A 13700-nucleotide genomic window follows, 5' to 3' on the forward strand; every position below is an offset into this window, starting at 1 on the left:
ACCAAATCAGAACCTCCGTGCCACCAGGGCTCTGCCCAGACCTTCCCAGGACAGGGCAGGAGAGTTCAATGCCGGAGACAGACTGGAAGAGCAGACTCCAGTCGTCATATCGCATCAGTTTGTGCGCTCTCCTTCTCTCCGTCTCCTTTCTCTTCTCTGCCTGGTTTGCTTTCGTTTTCCATTGACTGACGGACTGACTGATGCACTGATTGGTGAGCTTCAGGAGTCCCATCTTCTAAGATCAAGCAGCTTCCATGTGCCCATGGCCCTGTGGTTCTTCCCGAAGAGAGACTCTGTCTTCCTGGGCTTTCCTAGGTCAGTGCGCTGCTGTATCGCGCCAGGCTGGAGCGAGTGCCGGCACTGAGCACACTTCTCTGGTCCTCTGGCTGTGGGTCTCGCTGTGCTTGGATTCCTGCCTCTGGGGCTTCCTGCACTCCTTTTCGGCATGGGCACTTTAAAGCAGACTGGGCAGATAGCTTCCTGGAGGTTACACGGATGGGTGTTTGGAGCAATTATTTTGAGTGGGTAGTGGTCAGACTTGCCCCTTTGCCACAGCGAGGGAGGCGGGGAGGGTTGCCGTCTTAGCCTTGAGCCCTGGTAGTGGGTGTTGGGCTTTCAACCTCAGGGTCAGGGGTTCAAACTCACTGGAGAACGATGTGGCTGGGTGCTCCTGGAATGACTGACGGGTGTGCACACCCTGCACGGGGCGACCGTGGACAGGTCCTCCAGAGGGTGAGAGATGTGACCCCTGTCCCATTAGTGCTGGCTGCACACAGTGCCCCCCACCCCCGCGGCTCCCCTCTAAGCAGAGGCGCCGCACTCTCGCCAGCGTGGTGCACTGTGCCTCACACAGGTCTCTTGCCCGCCCCTGCCAGCTGGCTCCTTCCACACATGACGCCGTCCCCTCCGGGGATCGATTGCTAAAATCTGGTGCCCTGTCCAGAAACTGCCACCTGTTCTGGTTACCACCTTCGAGCTAAGGCGCGCTGTGAAAGTTTATTGGATGGTTGTGGGGGAGTGAGGGTGGGGTGGAAGAAATCAGGAGGCCATTTTTTTTACTTAGGCTGCTGCCAGCCACCTTGATCACTAAGGCCCCGTTTTCTTGTGTAGATTTGCCTAACAATGTGCATGTTTTGGTCACATGAGGGGTGTGTGTTGTTGACTTAAGTGCCCTTGGTTCTGCTCTGACATAGAGACCCGGACAGTGGCAACAGAAGGAAACCCCACTCGGTCCTGCTCCGTCCTCACAACTGTCCCCATGCCTGAGCCCACGGCTGCAGCCACTGTGTCCGTCCATCTCTTGGAGGGCCTTTTAACCGCTGACCCTCCACTTTACGAAGCATGATGCCCTTCTTCAGGGACTTGGCTCTCTTGATAGCACCAAGCCTCATCATTCTTGCTTCTCCGGCACCTGGCTGTCCTCCTGAGACAGGCGTGTTTGACCTTGGGCAGTCCATGGCTCCTGCCCTACTCTTGGCCAGCCCTGGCGTTCAGATGCGGGGATTCTCTTACTGTCTTTCTTGTTTAGTGCCGAACTTTCACCTGCATGTAAGGCGATGGAATCCACCTTGGCTGGGGCTAGGTGCACCTTTGTCCTCAGTAACTTACTCCTTGATTTTCAGTGCTGGGTGTAGCAGGTATGAAGGGCCCCAAAGCACAGTGCAGAAATTACCACTTGTTTTAAGATGTATGTTCTTTTCAAAGACCACCAGTCTGAGGGCAAACTGTCGTCACCCAGCCAAGGAGGTGTTTCTAGTTCTCAGGCCCGGGTGCACTCTGCAGACTCTGCTCTCAGGTGGGCCCATTGTGTGGGTGCTGGAGAGGCCAGAGCTAGCTCCTCTGGGGGCCAACCAGAGGGTGTTTTCTAGTCTCAAGGTCTCGGTGAATTTCCCCAAACCTGATTCCCAGCCAGCCAGGACGACTTAGCAGACCTGCCTCCTTCGTGGGGTTTTAGGGCCCTGACTGTCCATGGGAGCAGGCAACTCTAGCTTTCTCCCTCCGAGCAGCTGCTGGGATTGAACTACCAACCTTGGACTTAGTGGCCTGGTGCTTGACCAGAGGCATCACTGCCCTGGTTTTCATGTGGCTGGTGGTGGTACTGTCTTGCTGCTTCGGTGGCCAAGACATTTGGGGCAAAGACACAGGCCAAGGGGTTGAATGGTTTACTGCAGGCATAAGAGCCCCGGCTCTTCTGGCCAGACCCTGCGCAGTCCATTCTGACAGCTTGAAACATGTGTGCCGGGCAGGGGAGGGGTGGGTGTAGGCTGTTTCCCAGTGTCCAGCTTCTCGTCCCCTCAGTCGACAGATACCCTCCTGTTTTCCCTCAACACCCCTTGCGCAGGGAGCTTACCTGTGGGTGCATTCAAGAGGAGCTTGGTGCAGAGGGGTGTGTGACTCGACAGAGCGACCAGCTAGGCTGACAGAGGAGGACCGTGGCTCAGCAGGGCACCCGGAGAACCCTGGATGGATAGAAGGATGGACAGACACACAGACATCTGCGGTCACAGTGAACCAGCTTCTCCCTGAGTGTGTGCGTGCTCTCTGAACCTGCCAAGGAAGTATGCCACTCAGTTTGCAGAGAGGCTGGATGCTGGTGGCTCTTTCCCATTGCTCCCAGGTGCCAGGTCTGTCCCTGTGTCTCTATGGCCTAATGTGCCTAGGGGGTTTCCGCACACCAGTAGGTGCCAGTGGGCATTAACACACAGCACTGAAGGTAGGAACTTTTTGACCTCTATGTTGGTGCTGCTGCTGTGGGTGCGGGTGCGTCCTCCTGGGAGCAGATGGCCACGCCTTGCTCCCTTAACACCATGGTGGGTTTGAGCCTCACTCTGGTGAGTAGCTGGGTGCTTCGCCGCGGCGGCCCTGGGCTGGCCTTTTGACTTGCTGACTTGTAGGTGATTCTTGCTATCTTGGACATTCTCTCTCAAGAGTTACTTTTCTTCTTTTTTTTTTTTTCAACATGGAGTCTGTGACTTTGGAAGTCGGTATAACATGATGATTGACCCACAACACTGCCGTTTTTATCACTCAGGTGCGCAATTCACGGGCATCTGGTGACCGTGTGGTTCCGTCCTGCTGTCTGTTGCCAGCCTGAGTGGTGCCCATCGTCCACGCTGCTCCACAGAGAAGCAGAGCTGCCCGTCTACTCCTGGGAGACCGAGGGGGCTGCTTGTCCTTGCTCAACCGTGGGGCAGCAAAGGTTGGGCAGGCCCTGAGGGCATGCAGTGACAGCAACTGCAAGCACGTGGCCCCGAGGACACGCCACTCTGCTAACCAGAGCAAGATGACTGCGGCGGTGCTTGAGCGAGCTCAGTGCCTGTGAGACAGCCTCGCCAGGCGCTGTGCGACTGCCGTGGTGGTTGGTGGGGGCCATCGAGGCGTCCCTGACCTGTAGACTCCATGCGCAACAGAACAAAATGCCGTGCCACTCTCAGAGCTGCCCCTGAGCCATTGATTGGGTTGCAGTTTTGTGTGGGGTCATGGCTCAATGTGAAGAAGACCAGGACCCCCCACAGCCGGACCCACGAGGCACCGCACAACGCAGGATGAGTGGTTACCATTGGAAGCGGTGTTGTGCACATGCTGTGGTTGCCGGCAGGGAATCGTGTTTACAGTCTACTGCCAAGTGTGTCTGTCGCCAGCGCTCACAGGTGACAGCCCCCAGAGGTAGCTGGAGAGTGGTTACAATGTATCACGAGTCACCAGGCTGGAGATCGGCTGCCGCACCTCTTCCTGGACAACCTTGTTTACCCTCCACCAGGCCAGTTATCTGCTCGGTGTTGGCGTGACTTTGCCGGGTTCGGTGTCCACACCGTGAGCCAAGCTGGAGGGTGGTTTAGAGAAATGTCCTCCTCAGAGTTCACCTCCAACGTCACGTGATTCTTGAGGACTGCGTGGCTCGGAGACCACCATTTCCTCTCCCTAGGGACCCATGGGAGAAGTGCCGCTCCAATGTCACACTCATGGAATTGGGGTTTTATTGGTTTTTGTTTTTAAATGCTCGCATCTGTACGTCTCGGTGCCTGGGAATCGAGCACTGGATTGCAGTCTTGTTTGAGCTGACGTGTATTCCCTGGACATGGGGTTGGACTTGCTGCTCCCTGGAGCCAGTTCTAACGCTGTGAGTGACACTGATTCTACCCCACCCACTCAGTTTGCAGGCATTGGTGGACTCTCGCCTTCTGTCCAGGAGGCCTGGCCATCTTGCTTGTGCTGTACCACGATGCTGGACTGGTCTCAGCAGGGTTTCCAGACTGAGACCAGGAAGAAAGGCCTGACCATCTCCTGACAATCAGCAGGGAGAGTCCTATGGATTAGAGTAGTCCCATCAGTGACGGCTTATGGAACGGCACTGGCTGGCCAGCATGTTGTGCTGTGGGTCTCGGGAATGGGGCCTCACTGGGCACCGGATAGTCCTAGGCCCTGAGCTTACGTGGACTTTTGTTTCTGTCTGTGTGTCTTTGGGGAGCAGCCTATAATGGTTTCCTTGATTTTGAGTGATCGGAGTGCCAGGGGGGCATTTCAGGGAGATTAGAGTCTATTGGCATCTTAGCATGGTGGGATGATGATGCCTGGCTCTCTGGATTCAGACGCTCAGGATTTTGTTAGTGACTGCTCATTTCCGTCTCCCCACTGCCAGTTGAGAAGTAGCAGAGTACACCGTGAGTCCTGCAGTGTCAGTGGCTGGTGGGCAGACCCCTGGCCCGCTCCCCAGGGCTAAACACGGCCAGGTAAAGTCCTTATGGTTCTTTGATAAAAGAAGGGTTCCTGGTGATGGACAGTTCCTGTGTCGCTGAAAGCTACAGGAGGAAAAATTTGAAAATCAGTTCTTGGGCTTGAAAATTAGAGTACATAGAATGTGTGCAAGCTTATGCCACAGCCCCTGGAGACGCTGGGGAACTTGACCTTTTGGTGTTGGGTGTTTTGACACTGACCAAAAGCAAGCCTTGGAAATAGAGGGTGTTGGGGTCTCCTGGGAGAAAGAAGAGGCCATAGGCGTCTGGAAAGAGTTATAGCTCGGGAAGTCCAGGGGCAGCTCTGCCCCATGCAAGTTGGTCCTTGCAAGTTGGGTCGGCAACCCCCCTATGTAGTGCATGTGGTGGGGAGGGAAGTGTTTTCCTCTGCTCTGCCCTGTCCTGTGGGTCCCTGCGAGTAGGGTTGGCACCCCCTCCATGCAGTGCGTGAGGTGTTTTCCCTAAACTTGTGGAGAGGGTCCTCAGGGATGAACCTCTGTTGCATATTGGTGTTCGGGGAAATGTCAGCTCTTGTGAAAGTCTGATTATTGGGTTCCCTTCAGCTCCTTAGATGATCCCTCTTCAGAACATCACCAGTTGCCGTGGAGTCTGTCCCCACTCTTTCTGAAAGCTAGGGCCAGGACACCGTGCGGAGCCAGCAGCACGCTGTCCAGCTCCAGCACGAGGACCCCTGGTCCAAGCAGCCTGCGGCTGCAGGGGGACGTGGGAGTAGCGTGGTGGTGGCCTGGCACTGAGCCACAGCATGAGCGGCATGTGACTGAGAGGGACTTGTTGTACAGGGAGTTGCGCTCTGGGGTCTGCGTAGCCTCAACCACACTCTCTGTAGACTAACGGAAGCCGGGATGGGAGGGCCGTTGGACGGGCCCACCCTGTTCTGCTGTCTATTCCAGCTCAGGGACCCAGCTCAGGGACAGGGTGGCAGGCCCAGTGGTTTTCCAAGGCTGCCAGCCATTCAGAAAGCAGCAGATGGTGGTTTTGAGGGGCTGGCCTGCAGTTAGCAGCCCAGTGCCCCCCTACCCCAACCCCCGGGCTCTGTTGAGGGTCAGGATAAAAGAAGGCCACTCCAATTAGAATGACCCAAGTCTTTGGGAACCTCTCTCCAGACTGCAGCCCCCTTTTCCCTGGCCGATTTTCTTTTACATTATCCAAGGAGGTTAGAATACAGAAAGCAGAAGAAAGAGCAAGTTAAAATACACAGATCAGTAAGCAGTATTGACAGAAGTCAAACAAAAGTCTATTTCGGTACAGTTTCAGGCACCTTGGTTTATGAACCCATTCCTGGATTTCGTCTCTAGCCTTGTCCTCCTTGCAAGGGAGGGAAATGGACACTCCTTACTGATAAGGAGAGAGGGGTAGTTTAAACAGGATTCGCTCCAAGGCCACTTACAGACCTGCATTCCATTGTGATGTTAACACAGATTACCTCTGGCCTAGCCAAGGCTGATTGAAGGGGCCAGAAAATGCCCTCAGGGAAAAGTGTTCTCTAGGCAGTGCTGCTTAAGTTTGGAGCTGTGAGCTCGTCTGTTTCAGCTCCACCAGCCCTTCCGGTGTGGAGTGAAGCTCACCTGCAATAACGTTTGGTGTGAAGTGCGGCCATGGAGAGAGTCTAATGGCTGCTGGTTGGCAGTTTGGCAGAATCAGAAAATGCGCACGGTGGTTACCTTTTCATAGCGCGTGCTTCCTCATTGCAGGTCTCTATGTAGGGAAGGCCGGCTGGGTAGGTGGCTGAGTGCGAGACAGGCGGCGGGGAGTCACGTTTTCCCCCACTGGGGCCGGGCATCCACGTGGACACAGCGCGTGATGATCGGCCCTTCCTGTGTTGGCTGCCTGTGCTGTGCGTGGCACAGTCCCATGGGGTCCACGGTTCACTCCTGCGTGGGTGCGTGGTGGACTGTTTGTGAAGGATGCGTGCATGTATCACACGTCCTTCTACATCAGCACAAGCGGATGAGTGTTGATCTCTGGCAGCTCTGCAGGCAGGAGGGGTTGGCCAGTGATCCCACAACATGTTGCAGAGGAAATCCTGGTCGTGGTCACCCTTTGCCTGGTTTCAGGCTGTACTTGTAAAACCCACCAGCTGCCGGCACAGTCTCCTCACGAGCAGGCGCCAGTGGGCGTGCAGTGGGGGCCAGGAAAAGGTGCTTCTACGAAGATCCTTAGGAAATGCACAGTCCCCTTGCGTATCTGTCTCCTGAGGAGCGGCTGGTGGTTTTGAACCCCCGACCTCAGAGTCAGCAATCCAGTGCATAAACACTACCCCACCAGGGCACCCTCGTGTCATCGGACCCTGCTTTGCTGACATGTGCTGTTGTTTTGTCATCGGCAGTACGGTTGTGCCTCCAGTGAGCCCGGCAGTAGCCTCGTGTTACCGTGTGAGCATTCGTTCATTCCGATGCAGTGCAGCTAGAAGCCATGCCTTCCATCTGTCTGTCCGTCATGCGAGGACACTGCTGCCCCTGTGAGCACAGCTGCAGTTGTCTGCTGCAGGCGGGGCCAGTGTTCACGGCCTGGGACAGGTGAGCTGGGGTTGGGTTAGTCAGACAGCTGCCTCACAGGGATCCCAGGGCTAGAGAGGGATTTTGCACCCAGTGTGCGGAACGGTGAGTGCAAACTCACTGCCTTGCCCCCACAAGGACACTCTCGGTGCTCATAGGACATTCGAGGGGTCAAGAGGAAAGTAATCACTCCCCGAATTCAAAAGCAGTAACAAAAACAAGTGTCTGTGAAGGAGGACGGAGGGAGCTGGTGGATTCCTTAACCGCATCACCAGAAGAGTGAAACTGATCCCAAACTCACTCTGGATGTTGAAGACACTGGCTGCTTCCCTAATTCTCAGCGATGGAATGAAGCCCAGGAAATGGGCCCGCACACTGGGGGGCAGACCTACACGGAGGATGCTTCCGGGTGGTAGACAGAGGCCAGCAGGATTCCCCTGGCGTTGGTATTGTGCAAGATCAGACACTTCAGCAGCCTGCTGCTGGGTGGAACAGGAAGCCAGAAAGAAGTTTTCTGAAGGTTTGGGAGGGGCAGAGTGCTGTGTAGAGGGAGGGTATGGAGTACAGAATGTTCCAGGAGAAACACATATTCCTGGTTGAAAAAAAAACAGTAACATTGTTGGAGAGCTCTGGAAGAATGAACACAGGGGAAAGTGAAACTACAGGGGAAATGAAAATGGAGCGGACTGATGATACCTCCAGGACCCCCCCAGACAACTGCAGGAAACCCCAAGCAACGGCAAACAACAATAGACAACTCCAGGAAACCCCAGACAACTGCAGACAATTTCAGACAATTCCAGGAAACCCCAGACAACTGCAGGACACCCCAGACAACTGCAGGACACCCCAGACAACTGCAGGACACCCCAGACAACTGCAGAAAACCCCAGACAACTGCAGACAATTCCAGACAACTCCAGACAATTCTAGGAAACCCCAGACAACTGCAGGAAACACCAGACAACTGCAGGACACCCCCAGACAACTGCAGGACACCCCAGAAAGCTGCAGACAACTGCAGGAAACCGCAGACAACTGCAGGAAACCCAGACAACTGCAGGACACCCCAGAAAGCTGCAGGCAACTGCAGGAAACCCCAGATAACTGTACACAATTCCAGGAAACCCCAGACCTCTTCAGACAACTCCAGGAAACTCCAGACAAATGCAGGCAATTCCAGGAAACCCCAGACAACTGCAGACAACTCTAGGAAACCACAGAGAACTGCAGACAATTCCAGGAAACCCCAGACAACTGCAGACAATTCCAGGAAACCCCAGACAACTGCAGGACACCCCAGACAACTGCAGGAAACCCCAGAAAACTGCAGACAACTGCAGGAAACCGCAGACAGCTGCAGACAATTCCAGGAAACCCCTGACAACTGCAGACAACTCCAGACAACTGCAGGCAATTCCAGGACACCCCAGAAAACTGCAGGACACCCCAGACAACTGCAGACAACTCCAGACAACTGTAGGCAATTCCAGCACACCCCAGAAAACTGCAGACAACTGCAGGAAACCGCAGACAACTGCAGGAAACCCCAGACAACTGTACACAATTCCAGGAAACACCAGACCTCTTCAGACAACTCCAGGAAACTTCAGACAACTGCAGGCAATTCCAGGAAACCCCAGACAACTGCAGACAACTCTAGGAAACCACAGACAACTGCAGAAAATTCCAAGAAACCCCAGACAACTGCACATAACTCTAGGAAACCCCAGACAACTGCAGACAATTCCAGGAAACCCCAGGCAACTGCAGGAAACCCCAGACAACTGCAGACAACTCCAGGAAATCCCAGCAGTTGTGTGACAAGGCATCTTCGTTGTCATAGTGAACTGCTCTCCTGGCTGAGCCAACTCCCCTGTTGAAATAAGGTGGGGGGGGGCTCAAAACCAGACCCCAACTGCCAACTGTCACTTGGTCCCGGCTCACGGTGACCCCATGTGGAATAACAGGACTGGGCCTTGGGCCATGCTTTCTGGGCTCATCTCTAGGAAGTGATCACCCAGCCTTTCATAGGCACTCCCTTGAGGGTGGTGGTGGTGGTGGTATAGGTATGTCCGGCTGTCCTTCAGGGTGGCTTTTGATGTGAAGTTCATTTGACAAAAGTTCGTGAGGTATTCCCTGAAATGGCTTCATGGGGGCTTGTTTAATAAGCAGACTGTTCCCGCAGAGGACGCGTCACAAGCGAGCACTGACGAGTTCAGAGTAATTTCCTCTTCAGGAAGCGGGTGGGGGCTGCGGGGGTGGTCAGGGGGCAGTTACTTGTCCTTGAGTGTGTGCCAGTCAGGGCGATGTAATGTGTGCAGAGGGGCTCTGCTTCAGGGCCTGGGGCCTCAGGGCTCTGGCCTCTCAGAAGTAGACCGCCAGCCCTGTCTTGTCTTTCCAAGGCTCTCTGGGTGGGCTCAGGTTACCCACCTCTCAGGCTAGTGGTCGAGTACTTAATTATTGATGCCACCTGGGCATTGGGCATGTTGTCTGTCAGAGGCTGTCAAGTAGGTTCCAACCCATTGCTACCCCGTGCGCATCAGACCGAAACCCTGCCGGTCCTGCGCCGTCCTCGCCGTTGTTCCTGTGCCTGAACCCATGCTTGCAGCCACGGTGTCCGTCTATCTTGTCTAGGCTCTGCATTTGTTTCATTGCCGCCCCCTGCTGTATCAAGCATGGTGTTCTTATCTGTGGTGTGGTCTCTGCTGACATGTCCCAAGCACAGGAGGCCTACAGAGACAAATCCAGAGACACATGTGTAAGAGCTCTATATCAAGATCTAGTCCTATATCTAGGAAAAAATCCCAGCTTGGTCCAACGCAAGTCCCTGAGTAATGATAGTAGTCACTTACGCACACCTGCGTGGCTCACCTGCAGCGCAGGGGGTGTGTCTGGGGCCTGGTGTTCTTTGCTGGGGTGGGGACAGGGGCGCTGTGCAGTGCATCTCAGGCCATTACACAGCACCCCTCACCTTCACCGCCTGGATGCCAACCGTGCTCCTGCCTCCATGGGGACAGCCACCCTCATACGTCGGCCCTGCCCAGGGCCCCTTCCTAGGGGAGCGAAGGAGTGGGGTGCAAATTGGCCCCTGCTGTGGGAATCGGGGCAGTGCACCAACATGGCTGTGGGTGTCCAGGGTGTGTGTGGGGGGAGGGGGTGTGGGGGACCGGCATGGGAGGCTGCATCTGTTGCACCCTAAGAGTGTGCCTTGTGGTATGTGGGTGTGGAGTTCCCTGGTCCTGGACCAGGGTCCTGGCTCTGCCAGCAGTGACTTAGCTCCTGGCTCTGGCCCCATCCTCCCTTCATTGCTTGCTGTGGTGCCCAGGCTCCAGGGTGGCTTCCACGTCTCGCTCGCTGGGTGCCTTAGTGCCTCCCTCAGGTCCTGTGTAGTGTGCGTGCACGTGCATGTTTGTGTGCACATCCCCATCGCCACCTCTGGCTGTTCGCGAGCCCAGTGGCTACAGGCCTCCCTGTCCATCCACACATCCCTGGTCCTGGTCCCTTCCTCGGGGCAGCATTGGCATGGGGATCGCATTGACATTGAGGAACCTGGCTCTGCTGGCGTTAGTTGTGTAATTATTTATTTATTATTTGGATGTGGCTCAGACCCATACATAATTCAGTACCCTCATTTCACAGCCCACGAAACAAACTCCGGCCCAGAAAGAGCATTTCATAAATGATTAGGACAACAGAGGCACCCAGGGCTCTGTTTTTTTCTTAATCCCGCGATTTCGCTCGGTTCTTTTTGTACCCACCAAGTGTGTGCACCCACAGGCTGTGGGACTGGGGACTGATGAGGCCCCTGCGCCAGCCCAGTGGGGTGGGTGGGTGGGGGTTGTGTGTTGGGTTTCTCTCAGATGCATATCTCCCCACTCCGTGTGACCTTGGAAGCTGCACAGAGAGAGGGAGGGAGGCAGGAGAGGGGTAGCTGCTTGTTTCTGTAGGGTGCTCCCTCACCCTGGCGCCTCAATTTGGAAAGTGTCTGGGTGCATGTGGGAGGGCAACTGAGACCTCCCCACCTCCTCCAAACCTGCTGTGTTTCTACCTAACCAGCACTCCACCTCACCCTGAGGTCAGCGGTTCAAACCCAGCAGCCGCTCCAAGGGAGGAAGCGGAGACTGTGTGTTCCCGTAAACAGTTACATTCTCGGACATCCACAGGGGCAGTTGTCACTTGCCTTATAGGGTCACTGAGCTCCTGAGGGGAAAGGGCACAGAGTGGGGTGGAGGATTGACAGGTACCTAGGGTCTCCTGTGTACATGAGCAGATCATCAAGTTGTTCTCTGGAGTCATTGGGTGGCCATGAACCAACCTGCCTGATATCGCTGAGCACTTAACCACTGTGCCCCTAGGGACACCAGTCAGGCCAAACTCTTTCCCTAGGGTCCAGATTCCCTCACTACCAGGCACAATGCCACCCTGCATGCCATGGGCCTCCTCCCACCCCCCGCCGTACAGAAGGAAGCCTCAGTGCTGTGGACCATGAGCTCTAAGCAGATGAGGACCGTGAGCTCTGATCAGACATGATCTGTGAGCTCTGATCGGACATAGACTGTGAGTTCTGATCAGACATGATCTGTGAGCTCTAATCAGATGAGGACCGTGAGTTCTGATCAGACATGAACTGTGAGCTCTGATCGGACGTGGACCGTGAGTTCTGATCAGACATGATCTGTGAGATCTGACTGACGAGGCTGCACGTGACTCCGATGTGATATTTCTTAGAGCGTGGGAAGAAATACCAACAGCACTGTGCCAGACTCTTTCCGTGCTGAATGGCAGCCTAATGAGTTGCAGCGGCATTCTCGACAGAGGGGACACATCTTTATTTCTCTCCTTCTTTCATCACCACATTCTCAAAGGAGTCAGATGTAGGACAAAGCTGCCACGTACCACAGGGTTGTAGTTAAGGCACCAGAAACTGACAGAATCAGAGCTGATAGAACCAGCTTGTGCCTGAGTGTGCGTGCGCAAGTGTGCGCGCCTGTGGCATGTACCCCTGCCACTGTGAGTCACAGGTCATTGTGATTGACCATTGTGAAGGTCACCGTGTCAGCTCTGACTAGAGTGCATTGGCATGCACTTACTCACTCACTCCCCGCCATTTGCCCATCACGGTGACCTTATAGGACCGTGTAGAACTGCCCCCTGTGAGTTTTCGAGAGACTCGCTGTCTATGGGGCAGAGAGCCTCCTGTTTCTTTCTTGAAAGACTGACTGTGCTCTGTTGCCTGGTCATTGTTGCCCCTTGGCCCCCTGTAGTTTTTCTAGCTGTTGAACACCCCTGAGTCTGTGTGGGGTCATGGTCCATTGAAGTTAGGAACAGGGTTGGGGAACAGTCTATGTGTGCTTTGCAAGGCACTGAAGGGTGGCTTTCATCACAGATAGCCGCCAGCCTGACTGCCAGGTAATGGAGGCTCAATGAGCTCTGGCTACATTGGGCAGGCCTGGACTGGGCTGTAGAATGTGTTCCTGTTGATGCTTTTGTTTCACTGTTGGGGGTGGGTTAGGGTTAGGGTGCATGCCCCCCTGCAGGATGTTACCGTTGATGCTTTTCGCTCCCTCTGGAGGGCCAGGGCTCAACTGCTGGGCATGTTCCAGTTGATGCTTTTGCCTCACTCTGGGTCTCCTTCATTGACAGGTAACTGAAGGGGCAGCTCTGCAGGCCTCCACGTCAGCGCTGGAAATTACGAGGGCTAGACGCTGCGTACTTTGTTCTGAGTAAGTGACGTCATAACACGTGGGCTTCTTACTGAGTAACGAGTGGCCTGGTAGCCAACCCTCCTCTCTGTGCTTGGATCATGAGCGCGGCGGCAGCTGCGTTGGCTGCGTGGACATGCCTGTGGTGAGGAGGACAAGAGGCACGTGCAGGGAGACACACATGTCCATCTCTGCCGGCTCTCCCTGCACCCTGGGAGCTGCGAGCTCACTCCTTGAAGCAAGGGGAGGTGGCATTCAGACGCCCAGCTGCAGGCGTAAGTCAGTTTTCCGCGCTCGCTCACCAGTAACCCCGAGAACTCTGCTTTTCCTCAGAAAAGGGATGTATTGTAAAAACCCATTAGCCAGTAATCTGAGGGCCATCTTGGCCAGGGGCCTGGAGCCCTGCAGTTGTGTGGTTGCTGGTTGTGGTCGCTGTGCTGTGGTTTTTGATCTGCTGTAGGGTCCCATTGTTTTGTTTGTTCTGAGAAGGGATTTGGGACTTGAAGGATGATGCCCTGAGGCTGACGTGTGAGTTGGCCACAATGTTCCCGGTATTGTCGGCATGGAGGCACAGTGCAGAGCTGTGGAGGGCCTGCGCCTGTGCCCTGAGCATGATGGGGGGTGCATGGGGAGGGGAGGCTTGCTGCCTATGTTCTTGCTGTGGGAGTTCCTCGGCTGGGTTTTGGTGGCCTGATCACAGGACACAGAGAGGAAGAGGTGGGTTCCCCACTGGGGTTTCCAAGAGT

The 13700-nt window shown here is 55.1% G+C and overlaps 1 protein-coding gene across 4 annotated transcripts in view; it reads left to right on the forward strand.

Annotated features, from left to right (window-relative positions):
• The window catches only part of TBL1X (transducin beta like 1 X-linked), an 81986-nt gene that overhangs the window by 16999 nt on the left and 51287 nt on the right, over positions 1-13700 (forward strand). For 2 of the 4 annotated variants that reach the window (XM_075538524.1, XM_075538526.1), the window contains exon 2: positions 12896-12975. The exons of the other annotated variants lie outside the window; for them this stretch is intronic. The gene's annotated coding sequence lies outside the window, so the exon portion shown is untranslated. The remainder of the gene's footprint in view (positions 1-12895; positions 12976-13700) is intronic. 4 annotated transcript variants of the gene reach the window in all.

Source organism: Tenrec ecaudatus, chromosome X, assembly GCF_050624435.1.
Source record: "Tenrec ecaudatus isolate mTenEca1 chromosome X, mTenEca1.hap1, whole genome shotgun sequence".
In the NCBI taxonomy this organism is placed as follows: domain Eukaryota; kingdom Metazoa; phylum Chordata; class Mammalia; order Afrosoricida; family Tenrecidae; genus Tenrec; species Tenrec ecaudatus.